This window comes from Agelaius phoeniceus, chromosome 3 (assembly GCF_051311805.1).
Source record: "Agelaius phoeniceus isolate bAgePho1 chromosome 3, bAgePho1.hap1, whole genome shotgun sequence".
Lineage (NCBI taxonomy): Eukaryota > Metazoa > Chordata > Aves > Passeriformes > Icteridae > Agelaius > Agelaius phoeniceus.
Genome location: NC_135267.1, coordinates 40,456,517 through 40,467,368, shown reverse-complemented (window position 1 = coordinate 40,467,368; position 10,852 = coordinate 40,456,517).

The window sequence follows — 10,852 nt, the reverse complement described above, 5'->3', positions numbered from 1 at the left end:
AGAAGTTTTAATCACTGCAGAATGTCTTGTCCAGATATTACATCAACCCTTCAATGTTGTGTACAGCAATATGCATTTATGCTACACGTTTTTCAAAAAACTATAGTTAAGCAGGAGTACAGAATGACATTTAGTTACAGAAAGTTCGTGAGAAAGCCATGCCCTGAGTGCAAAGTGAGTTCCTCAGAACTGTTCAAATACAAGAATGTGAACAGAATACTTCCTGAAGACGAATGAGGTCATCTTAGTGGGTCATTTGGAGATTTCAGCATAACATTTGAAAGATCCTGGAGAAATATTGTTACTGACTTTTGGAAATGATACTGCAGCACTGCAGCCCATCAGATGGTTACACAACCTCAAGCCATCACAGGCAAGAATGTGAGATGCTGGAAATTGCCCGGGAAGGTGAGAGCTGCAGCTGCCTGGGCAGCAAGGACACACATGTTTCTAACACACAGGGACATTTGTAGTGACAGAGGGGCAAAAGGTAGGTTTATTGCCTGTGTCAACACGGCTGGTGACACTGGTGACTCTTTCCTCAGAGCCTGTTGTGGGCACTGGATGTGTCCCATGGTGCTGCTCTGCCTGGCAGAGAGGGCAGAACATGCTGTCTTGGCTGCTCATCAAGCCTGTCGAGCTGCAATCTGCATTATCATAACTTAGAGCTCCTTACATCAGCATCATCCTGCACTGCTCTTTTCTAAACAACAGACCCAGTCCCCTGAGGGCAGCACATTTAGAAAAGCCAGTTCTTTCCTCCCAGTGTTCTGCACACCCAGGCGTCTTCTGTATTTTATCTGCATCAAGAAATACCACAAAACATAGGGATTGCATTTATTTTTGTATTTGATGCATCATGGTTTCTTTTTACATAAGCAGTGTCTGAGCACTGAGATGTCTGAGGAAACATCTTCCCTTTTAAAGCAGTTTTTCACGTGCTTCCTCTAAAACACAGCAACTCCCCTGAGCTGTGATCATGCTTTTACATGGAGGGATGACTTGTGGGGTTTTGGCAGGTTTCAGCAACTACATTTTAAAATATGCCCTGGAATTTGCTTGACTCAATCATCTGGAGAAGGAGAGATTTCTATCTTCCTCATGCAGAAAAACTTATTGGCAGCTGTTTATGGTAGGCATAAGCCTAGTTCCTGGCAGTGAGAAAAAGAATTGAAAGGAAATCTAAGCTATAACTCCATCATCTTCATTGCCCTGCAGTGGTTTATAATATTGCAAAATGGTGTTAACTGTTGCTCATCAGTTTAAAATGACTGTGAGACAAAGGCTGTTAAGGAAAATGGCATACATAAGGCTGGCTCATAGTATCTTGTGCTCTAGCCAAGGGTCAACCAGAAATATTATTCAGGAACAAATAATTACAAAATGTCCAGATTAGTCTTTAAAAATATTAACTCCTTCAAAGTTGCTTGTAATAAGTTAACTCAAGACAAAACTGTTGTTTAAAATTTCTCTTAAGAAGATTTTCACCAATGGAGTGAGGAGTGAACATATGGCTACATCGGAAGGGATTGTGACCCCCCATAAAATAGCTTACATCCTTTTTATGGCTCTTTAAAGCACGCAGTGGGCCTATCCAAAGTCAAGCTGCCACTGGCTAATCTAAACTGGAAACAGCAGTGCCCTGCCTGAGCACTGTTGTGCATGTGTTTGTTGTGTTTGTGTAACATTTCCATCCCTAGGGACTGGCCATTATCCCCCCCCCCCCATTTGTTTTCTTCCCTGAATTGCCTTCATCCAACCAAAATATGTCAGCAGTTACACCAGGGGGACTCTATTAAAGACAAATGGACTCAATGTTCTTCCTGAAGAAATACTCACAATTTAAGCTGCACAGCTGTGGGACAAATTTAGAGTAACTCTGCCTTAGGTACTTTCTTGGGGGAAAAAGAAAAAAAAAGGTGATTAGAATGGCAACCCTCCTGTCAGCAAGAGCTGAATCTGCTCCACTTTGCCTGCTGCAATCCCACCCTTTCCAACCTGCTAGGGACACATGGGACAGGGACTGCAACACAACTTGCAGCCCCTGCAGTGCCTGCTGGTGACCATCCACGGCCACCACAGCAACCAGCACAGGGATTTCTACTTGCTGCACAAAACCAGACACAAAACACAGCTTTTCACACTCCCATGGACTTACATGTGCCTCAGTGCAGCACTCTGGGTTTCATTTGCACCCTGTCTGGATGAAAACTATCTCATTCAGTGGAGTTTTACATGGAGTTTGCACTACCTCCAAAAGCTCAGTCCTGCCTCTCATATAAATCAGAGGAACTGCTGTTGCAGTATTTTGTTTTTGCATTGTCACAGGTAAACTGACCACAGGTAAACAGAGGTAAACTGAGCCCCTCTTGTATTTGCTTTTGTATTCCACACCTGGGGACTGTCTTATGCTGTTTTGATTTAAGAAAGTTAGTGGGAATTTTCAATTCATTTTACTCAGTTCAAGAAGATAAAACTTTATCTGTGAATGGCATGAACTCTTCTTAATTATCCTGAGAAAATAACTTCATATAATGCAACCTAGTGCCTTCAATTCATTAAATAGAATATTTCTAATAATAAAAAAGTATTACCAGAAGAAAGTCAAAGGGTTTTAAATGGTTTGTGCGGCAGCATGATCCAGTAACGAGGAAAAACTGCATCTGCTGCAGAGCCAGGAACAGAACTTAGAGCTCTGGAGTTTTTTTACTATTTTTTAATGCTGAAATTGTTAGTAAAGTATGAATAGTCAGAGAAGAAGACTGCATTTGAATTTAAAAGCATCTGCAAGTGTTGCTAGGAATATGTGAACCATAACAGATCTTCAATTAAGCAGAAGGTAAGAAATTTATCAGTGTCAGCTCCCTGGTTACCAGGCTATTGACACAGTTCTTAGAAAGATAAGTCAAATGTACATGGGCATTAAACATATTGCATTTCTGAAAATTATTTTTTCCATTAATTATGAAAACATATTAACACAGAACCTTGTTTAACAAAAGATGAACAGTAAATTACTGAATCACTACTCAGCAAAGCAGGTAGGAAATTCCTGGTACATTTTCTAACTCAAAGCAATCTCAAATTACAATGTGACCTGTAGCAGGATGTGTCTAAAGTGAGCACAATGTATAAACAACTCCTGTGGAAATGTTGAATGCAGCAGCTGTCATTACACAGGCTACCAGTACAGTAATTACACTTCAGATGTGTAACCTGGCTTGCCTGTCACAGCTGAATTCTTGTTTACAACAAATACACTGGGGTTTGCAGAGCTGTGCCTTTTTCAAAAATAATGGGAAAACATAGTTCCTAAGGTAAAAGATGAAAAGGTCTTTCAGTGGGAAAAGAATGGTGAAAATGGCTTATATGTAATCTTTTAATTTCTATTACAAGTTTATGGCAGGGGAAGGAGTGGGTGTGTGTGCTTAGGAAGCTGCAGCAGAAGGTGGGGGCTTCTTTTGTCAACCTTTTTTCTCTTACTTTTTCTTTTCTCCTTTGCTGTCTTTCTTCTCCATTTTCAACTCCATTACTATTTGGCATTACTAAGGTAGTCCCTCAGAAACCTCAGTCCAGGCACATAATTTCATTTGGATACTTGGGATACAGTCAAGTACAAAGGAAGAAATTCTGAAGATTGAATAAGACAGGGCTATAGAAGAAACTAAAGATCAGGGTTTGGAAGGCAAGATAATGCTAAAATGAATAGAGCAATAGTAAAGCAACAGCAGTGTTTCAATTTTCCTTAATTATTTTCTTTTATTTCTCTTCAAATCTATAATACTTTTTCTTCTTGTTCTAGTTTCTTTTCATTCCTTTTGGGGATTTTTCATTATTTTGCATTTATGCTCAGCTCCAAAGTCCTTGACATGTCCATTTCTCTGACTTTCTGTCACCACCTGTGTGGGTGAAAAATAGGATTGCAAAGATTTTCTTCAGTACTTCAGAGAAAAATGGGCCAGGAATCAATATTGCTATACTGGCATAGTAAGGGTATTTACATCTGAAAGCATTCTACCATGCTCTTCTCATGAATAATGAAAGAAATCATGGCATTCTTGTGGGGCTGGGCTAGCAAAAAAAAATCTTTGGAGAACATGAAGGGACTACTACATTTTCATTTCCATCCTTTGTTCAGTTATTGTGTTCTGGGAAAAAAAAATAGAATACTAAAATGTAAGAATTTTGTCCCCATTTTGGAAAGTTATATTCTGAAGAGTCTATGGATGCAGACCATTGACACCACTACTACAGAAATTCCAAAGAGGTTTGATACAGAAGTCTTTCAGTTCTAGAGACACTGCATTTTAGTGAAATGATAAGAAGTTCTCCTATTTGCATCCCTTCAAAGGCTAGGTCTTCAACCTAAGATAAACAGGACCTTATTTTTATCACAGATAAGTGGTTTGATGTATTCTATGTATCTTAAACATGCCCCTGATAAGAATTGTTTTTCTGGGGGGATGCTCATCTTCATGTGATTGAGTACAGGATGAGCTTTAGCCTAATGGCTTGGGCTAGGAACTTAAAATCAAAGGATTAAAAGTAATGTAGAGGAAACCATGTTCTATGTGATTAAAAAACAGGGAAATCTTTTTCTAGTTAGGACAAAGGATATTTATATGACTTTTTTTTGTCATGAAGCAGTTGCACAAGAAGCACTCTCCAAAAAAGGCAGCATCAACAAAATGACTGCATAGCTCATTGCAGATGAGACAGTAACATGTTCTTGATGACAAAAAAAGAAACACTGGCATTCAAAAAGGAATGCTTGTTCTGCCCTCAAAAGAATAAATAACCATCCTCATCACTGTATCTACAAACAGGGTAAAAATGAAGATGTTGAGTGGAGAAAGTGGATTAAATGGGGTGTCTTACTCTGCTTTGCCAAAGTCTCCTTTGGCTGCTATCTAATTTTCCATCAAACAGCAATATAATCTGTTGCATTATGCTTTACAGTCTCCCCAGAAATCTCCCTGATTCCAGGATGTGAGCATCCCTGAAACCCCAGCTTTAAACTCGTGTCAGGTCATATTCCCAGCAAAGAATGACTAAGCAGGACACAGTCTGGTGGTCAAAGGGACTTATGACAGGCTTACTTTTCATAGTGCACATGATTTTTTTGTGGAGCCTTTCTGTCCCTTCTTGTGTAAACAAGCTACATTTCAAATAGCTTTATGTTTAGCACAGCATATAAAATGTTTGTTACAGTTTTGTGCTGCTTGAAGGTGGGAATTATTTTGCATGCAGCAGTTCAAATGCAATGAGTGGAAAGGTCTTTTAAGGAACCCATCTGCTCAGAGTTTAGACTTGAAAGAGTAGAGAAAGGTGTCATTAAGGTAACTGGTCACCCCATGGCTATGAGCAGAACATGACCATAAAAATCCCAAGGTATCTTCAGCAGAGATGAACTTTCCTATCATTATGTACTGTTCTGCTAAAACCTCATCTGTGTTCTAGTGAACTCTGTTACAGAGAGACATGCTACTAGGATGCTCAGATGAATGGAGAATCAAGTGTAAAACAGGATGTGAAAAATTAGGGTGCTTCAGTCCACAAAATGAAGAGTAGCAGTATGAGTTCTTTTGAAAATGAGTCAAAAATCAGGAGGTGAATTAGAGTAAATTGGACTCACAAGTGTATTGGTACAAGAATGAATCAATATAAACTACTCAAGAACCCAGTCTAGATAAAAATTACAACATTTCCAAATGCCAATGAAATAAAGGTCTGGAACATTCTTTCATTAGAGAGTTTGGGGGAGGAAAAAACTTTAATGGTTTTTTGAGTGGGTTTTTTGAATATGGTGAAAATTATTGTCTAGAGGATTGCCTACAATATTGGGGTACTAAGTAGAGGGATTTATGGACTCATAAACTTAAGAGATTTTTAAGAATTCCACTGCTAGCAAATGTAGAAAACCTCCAATTTAAAGTAGCACCATATAACATTTGCACAAAGGAAGCCGTGATTTGTCAACATGATCAAAAGTGCTTTTAATGCTATATCCAATTTCTTGTCGTGGTTAAAATCAGGTACTTTAAGAACTGCTTCCTTCAGCAACAAGCATCTATTTATATGCCCAGTTTGAGTGTGAAAGCACTGGATAAACATAGATGCAAGCAATACATCTGATGAGACTGGTCTTACCAAAGTCAAAACAGGCAGGCCAACAATAAATCAGGTATAGAGCAACCTGACTCCTTAATGGAAAGATAGATGAATCCCACAGTGAGCTTGGGTTTAATAGCACTGTAGCACCCTCCTGTACAAATGCAATAAATAGTACAGAACTCAGTAAAATATTTATCTGAATGAATTATGAAGGTTCTAACACAGTATCAAAACATGAGCTTTCATACCCTACAAGTGTGTGAAAAATATTTTCCCTATAACATTTGGATATTTCCAGCTGTCTGAGTTAAAGTAGTTGCAGCAGAATCTGTTATTTTATTAATACTTACTTCAACACCAGCCACTGCTCATTGACTGCATGAGATTAAAAAAAAACACTTATCACCTTAAGGGGATGAAGATATTCAAAACACATTGAAAGAAAGTAAACATCAGTGCTGCTTCCCAATGCTGAGCTATAAAGAGACAGCAAGGGAGTTTAAAGCAAACTGCTTTGCAAACACAGGATTCAGTTGCTACGCACAGAAATTCTAAAATCTGGGACATCATCTGGATTAACATGCAATATTATCAGGTTGATGGATAGTTTTGAAAGCTCCATCCTTACTCTGATGCAGATGTCAGAGTGCTGCTCTTTAATTTAACCATGGTACTAGATGGGGATTTCACCTAATGTAAAATTAAGTCATATTATGAACTGTAACATGATTTTGTTTTATTGTAGTAGTCTTGTCTCTAATATGTATAAAATCTAGAATAGCATATTTGTATGTTTAGGGCATGGCAATGGCACCATTAAAACATCAAGCCAGTACTCCCTGGATGGAGCCCTCCCTGGGCAGGGCATTGCTGCTCTTTAGTTCTGACGTACTGGGCAGGCTGGAACTCCAGTGGGAACTTGATCTGAAGGGACTGTGGCATGAATGAGTCCATGATGGAGCAGAGATCCACCTGCAGTCTATGGAGAGTCCCCCACCAGAGCAGGTGGATGCCTGAAGGAGACTGTGACACTCAAAGGATGAGATAGGGGTGCATAATGAAGTTTTATTGAACAGTGTGGGACCTGGGCATAATGCAAATGGTATGGAATAAGGGGTGGAATGTGCTGGTTTGGGCTGGAGTAGAGTTATTTTTCTTCACAGTGCCTGGTGTGGGGCTGTGTTTTTGATTCATGCAGAAGACAGGGTTGTTAACAAATCTATTTTCGTTATTGCTGAGCAGGGCTTACACAGACCCAAGGCCTTTCCTGCTTCTTGCACAGCCATGCTGTCAAGGGGGTGAGGGGTACGTGGGAGCGTGGGAGGAGACACAGCCAGGACAGGTGACCCAAAATGACCAAAGGTCTATTCCAGACCATATGACATCATGTTCAGTATATAAAGTGGGGAAAGAAGGAGGAAAGGGAGGGATGTTTGAAGTGATGAAGTTTGTCTTCCGTGTCACTGTTAGCTTGATGGGGCCTTGCTTTCCTGGAGATGGCTAAACACTTGCTCAGCCATGGGAAGCAGTGAATTAATTCCTTGTGTTGCTTTGTTTGTGGATATGGATTTTGCCTTCCCTATCAAACTGGTTTTATCTCAATCCACAAGTTTTCCAGCTTTTACCCTTCTGATTCCCCAATCTCACTGATGGGAGAGTGAGCAAGCAGCTGCAAGGGGCTTATTTGCTGGCTGGGGTGAAATCCCAGCAAGGCTACTGCATGAACAACCTCCTGTTTAATTTGTTCAAAAGTTTGTTGTTGTTCAGGACCCCACTTAAAAATTTTCTCCTATTCCACATGATAGAGCAGGTTTACAATCTGACTCTGGAATATTCATCCTCCAAGAACCCTCACTGCCTAGGAAAGCTTGTCTTTCCTGTTTTCTGTTTGGTGAGGGCATAGTTGCTATTTCATTGATCATGTCCTTTGGAGTCTGGTAACATCCATCTTGCCATTTTACTCCTAAAAACTGAATCACCTGTGGAGGTCCCTTGACCTTACTCTGCTTTATGGCAATACCAGCCTTTGGGAGACTCTGGATTATCTTGTCCCCTTTCTCAAAAACTTCTTTTGTAGTGTGCCCCATATGATGGTGTGGTCAATTCACTGCAAGGGTTCTGGAGCCTCTCCCTTTCCCTGCAGTCTGTCTCCACTGCAGCCATGCCAGCCCAGCTGCTCCCTCCACCTCGGAACCAGCGTTAACCCACAGCTTCCCCCGCCACATTTGCTCTACCAGAAGGAACCCCTTCTCCCAGGAAGAGACTCCCTTTCCCTGCTCCCAGCAATGACCTGAGATGGTAGAATAACCTCCAAGTCCTGGCCATGCTCCCTCCTGGCTACTGCGAAAATTAGCTCTCTCCTGGCCAGAACCAGGACACTGCAAAACTACTAAGTGTCCATGGAATTCTGAAATGATTGGTATTGGTATTCTGTCATCATCCATCAGGGTACCCTATGGGAGCTGTGGTTCAGTTGCTGAATATCTTCAGTTTCTCTCCATGGAAAGGAGTCTTACGCCATGCAAAATCTTCCAGGATGCAGGACAGACTGTTGCTCATCAAGACATCAGAGCCCACTGCAGCTGGGGAAGTCTGGCAAGGGAATTTGGCCTGCTGTGGAGAGATGTGAGATCACAAAATCATAGAATCATTTAGATTGGAAAAAACTTTAGGATCAGCAAGTCCAATCCTAAAGACATTTAGTCTATAATCTCCAAATGATATCCAGAAACTCAAAGAGATTTTGGCCCAACTTCTAAGCAACCTGATGAAAAACCCCTAGATTCTTCTAGATTGAATTTCTTCTGAATTCTTTTTCTCTCTAGACTGAAGTTCAGTTCTTTTGAACTTTCTCTTCTGCTAAGTATTTCATTATTTTTTCTCTCTATCTCTGTTTTGGAGTAAAACAAATGTCAAACTTATTACCAGGACATAATGCCATTTTTTGACTGAAACTAATGAACATTCAATGACATTTATTGTGGAATCCATAGAGTATATGAAACACAGAACAGATGTGACCAGTATCTCATTAGGCCACAAACTTTTTCCTGTAGAATACATAATCTAGAGCACATTTCCCCTGTATTCACTCAAATACAGTGTAAATCTAGATTGATTCAATTTAAAATAATGATGTTGCTGTAGATCACAAATGATCTTCCATTCTTACCTGGCCATTTTGGTGCATGTATTCTGTAGTGTTAGAGCAGTTCACAAACTTTTTGTATCTAGCTTAGCAGTGCTGTGAACCATTATTACCCCTGTCTTATAAATGGGGAATGTAGATGCTGGTGTCTAACGAGACTTCCAGGATCACTTAGAAAATCTGAAACAGAATGCCCAAATCTCAGTATAATGTTCTAGTTCAGCGCAATGATTCCTGTTTTGTCTTACTGCTCAAGATGAAGAGGGGGAAAAAATCGAAGAAGAGTTTGGAAGACGCAACAAGCTTCTGATTAGCACAGTATTTCCCACATTCTGTAGAGTTCAGTTGGAGGTTAAGACCGTTTTACCATTCTGGCCTTATCATAAAGTGGTCTTCATATATGAGACTGGTTCCTTACATTTTCCATTGGACAAGATGGGGATATTCCCACAGCTTATCCATGTGTTTCATGGTCCTGCATAAAGGTCATTCATCATTTGGTTTTTATTATTAAAGTCTCTTTCCACAGAAGGAGGAAATCTGGCAAAAATACAGAATTGTTTCCTAACCATCATGAGAAAATGCAGTGAAACCTTTAACTTAACCCTGAACAGGTACCAGTTCCAGGAACAGGAGATGCATCATCTGAATTTAGACTTCTGCTCTCCCCACAAGCAATATGGAGCTCTGTAAGCAATGCAATACAGATAAACACTGATGACATTGAAGACAGTTATTCAAATTATTCAAATTTTCAAAAGAAATAAACCATTAAGCCCAAGTTTTTCACTGATTACAGTGTGCTAGGAAAACATCCTCCATATTTTGGGACCCTAATCCGAAAGTCATCAAAATCAAAGAGGATCATTGATTGTTTTTCATTCAAGACTGTAATATCAAACATAAGACTTCAATAAATAAGCACAAAAGTGTATTTAAATAAATTACAGTTAGACTTACAAGTTACAGTTTATGAAGACACTCTGGGAGGATTACTCTTCACTTGCTTATGTATGTTTTCATTTGAATTTCTAAGAAGAAATGGAATTACTGGAACAGATGGATCAAATTTGTTTATTTGCAGGTGATTACACACTATTTTTACTTGCTATCTCTATTGCTACAAAGTCTAATTAGTACTGGTGTATGGTTGCACACCAGAGAAAATTTCCTACCTTCTTACATCACCAAAGACTTACTGGAGAACTAAAAGATATTACAAGGTCTCCAAGACTCTACATAAATAAAGACAAGTTTCCAAATCAGTGAAATATGAGTATAAATCCAGAGAAGTATTGATAGTCACCAAGGAAATTTGTCTGAAGAGGAGGAGGATTGAAGATGAGCTAAAAATACTGAAAGATTCTCTCTGTGTGACCTATCTGTATGACAGGAGCTACTTTATGTGTCCATTACTCTGAGGGATATAAATGTGCAATAGCATCTTTAAATATAGACAAAGAGAGAGAATGGGAGAGAAGAGTAAAATATGTTTGTCTATATTTGAAATGGAACTAGATCATAGATTGTATTTTCAATTTAAGAACGAGCCATTCTTTCCTTGTTTATTATACTCATCAAGTAACCATA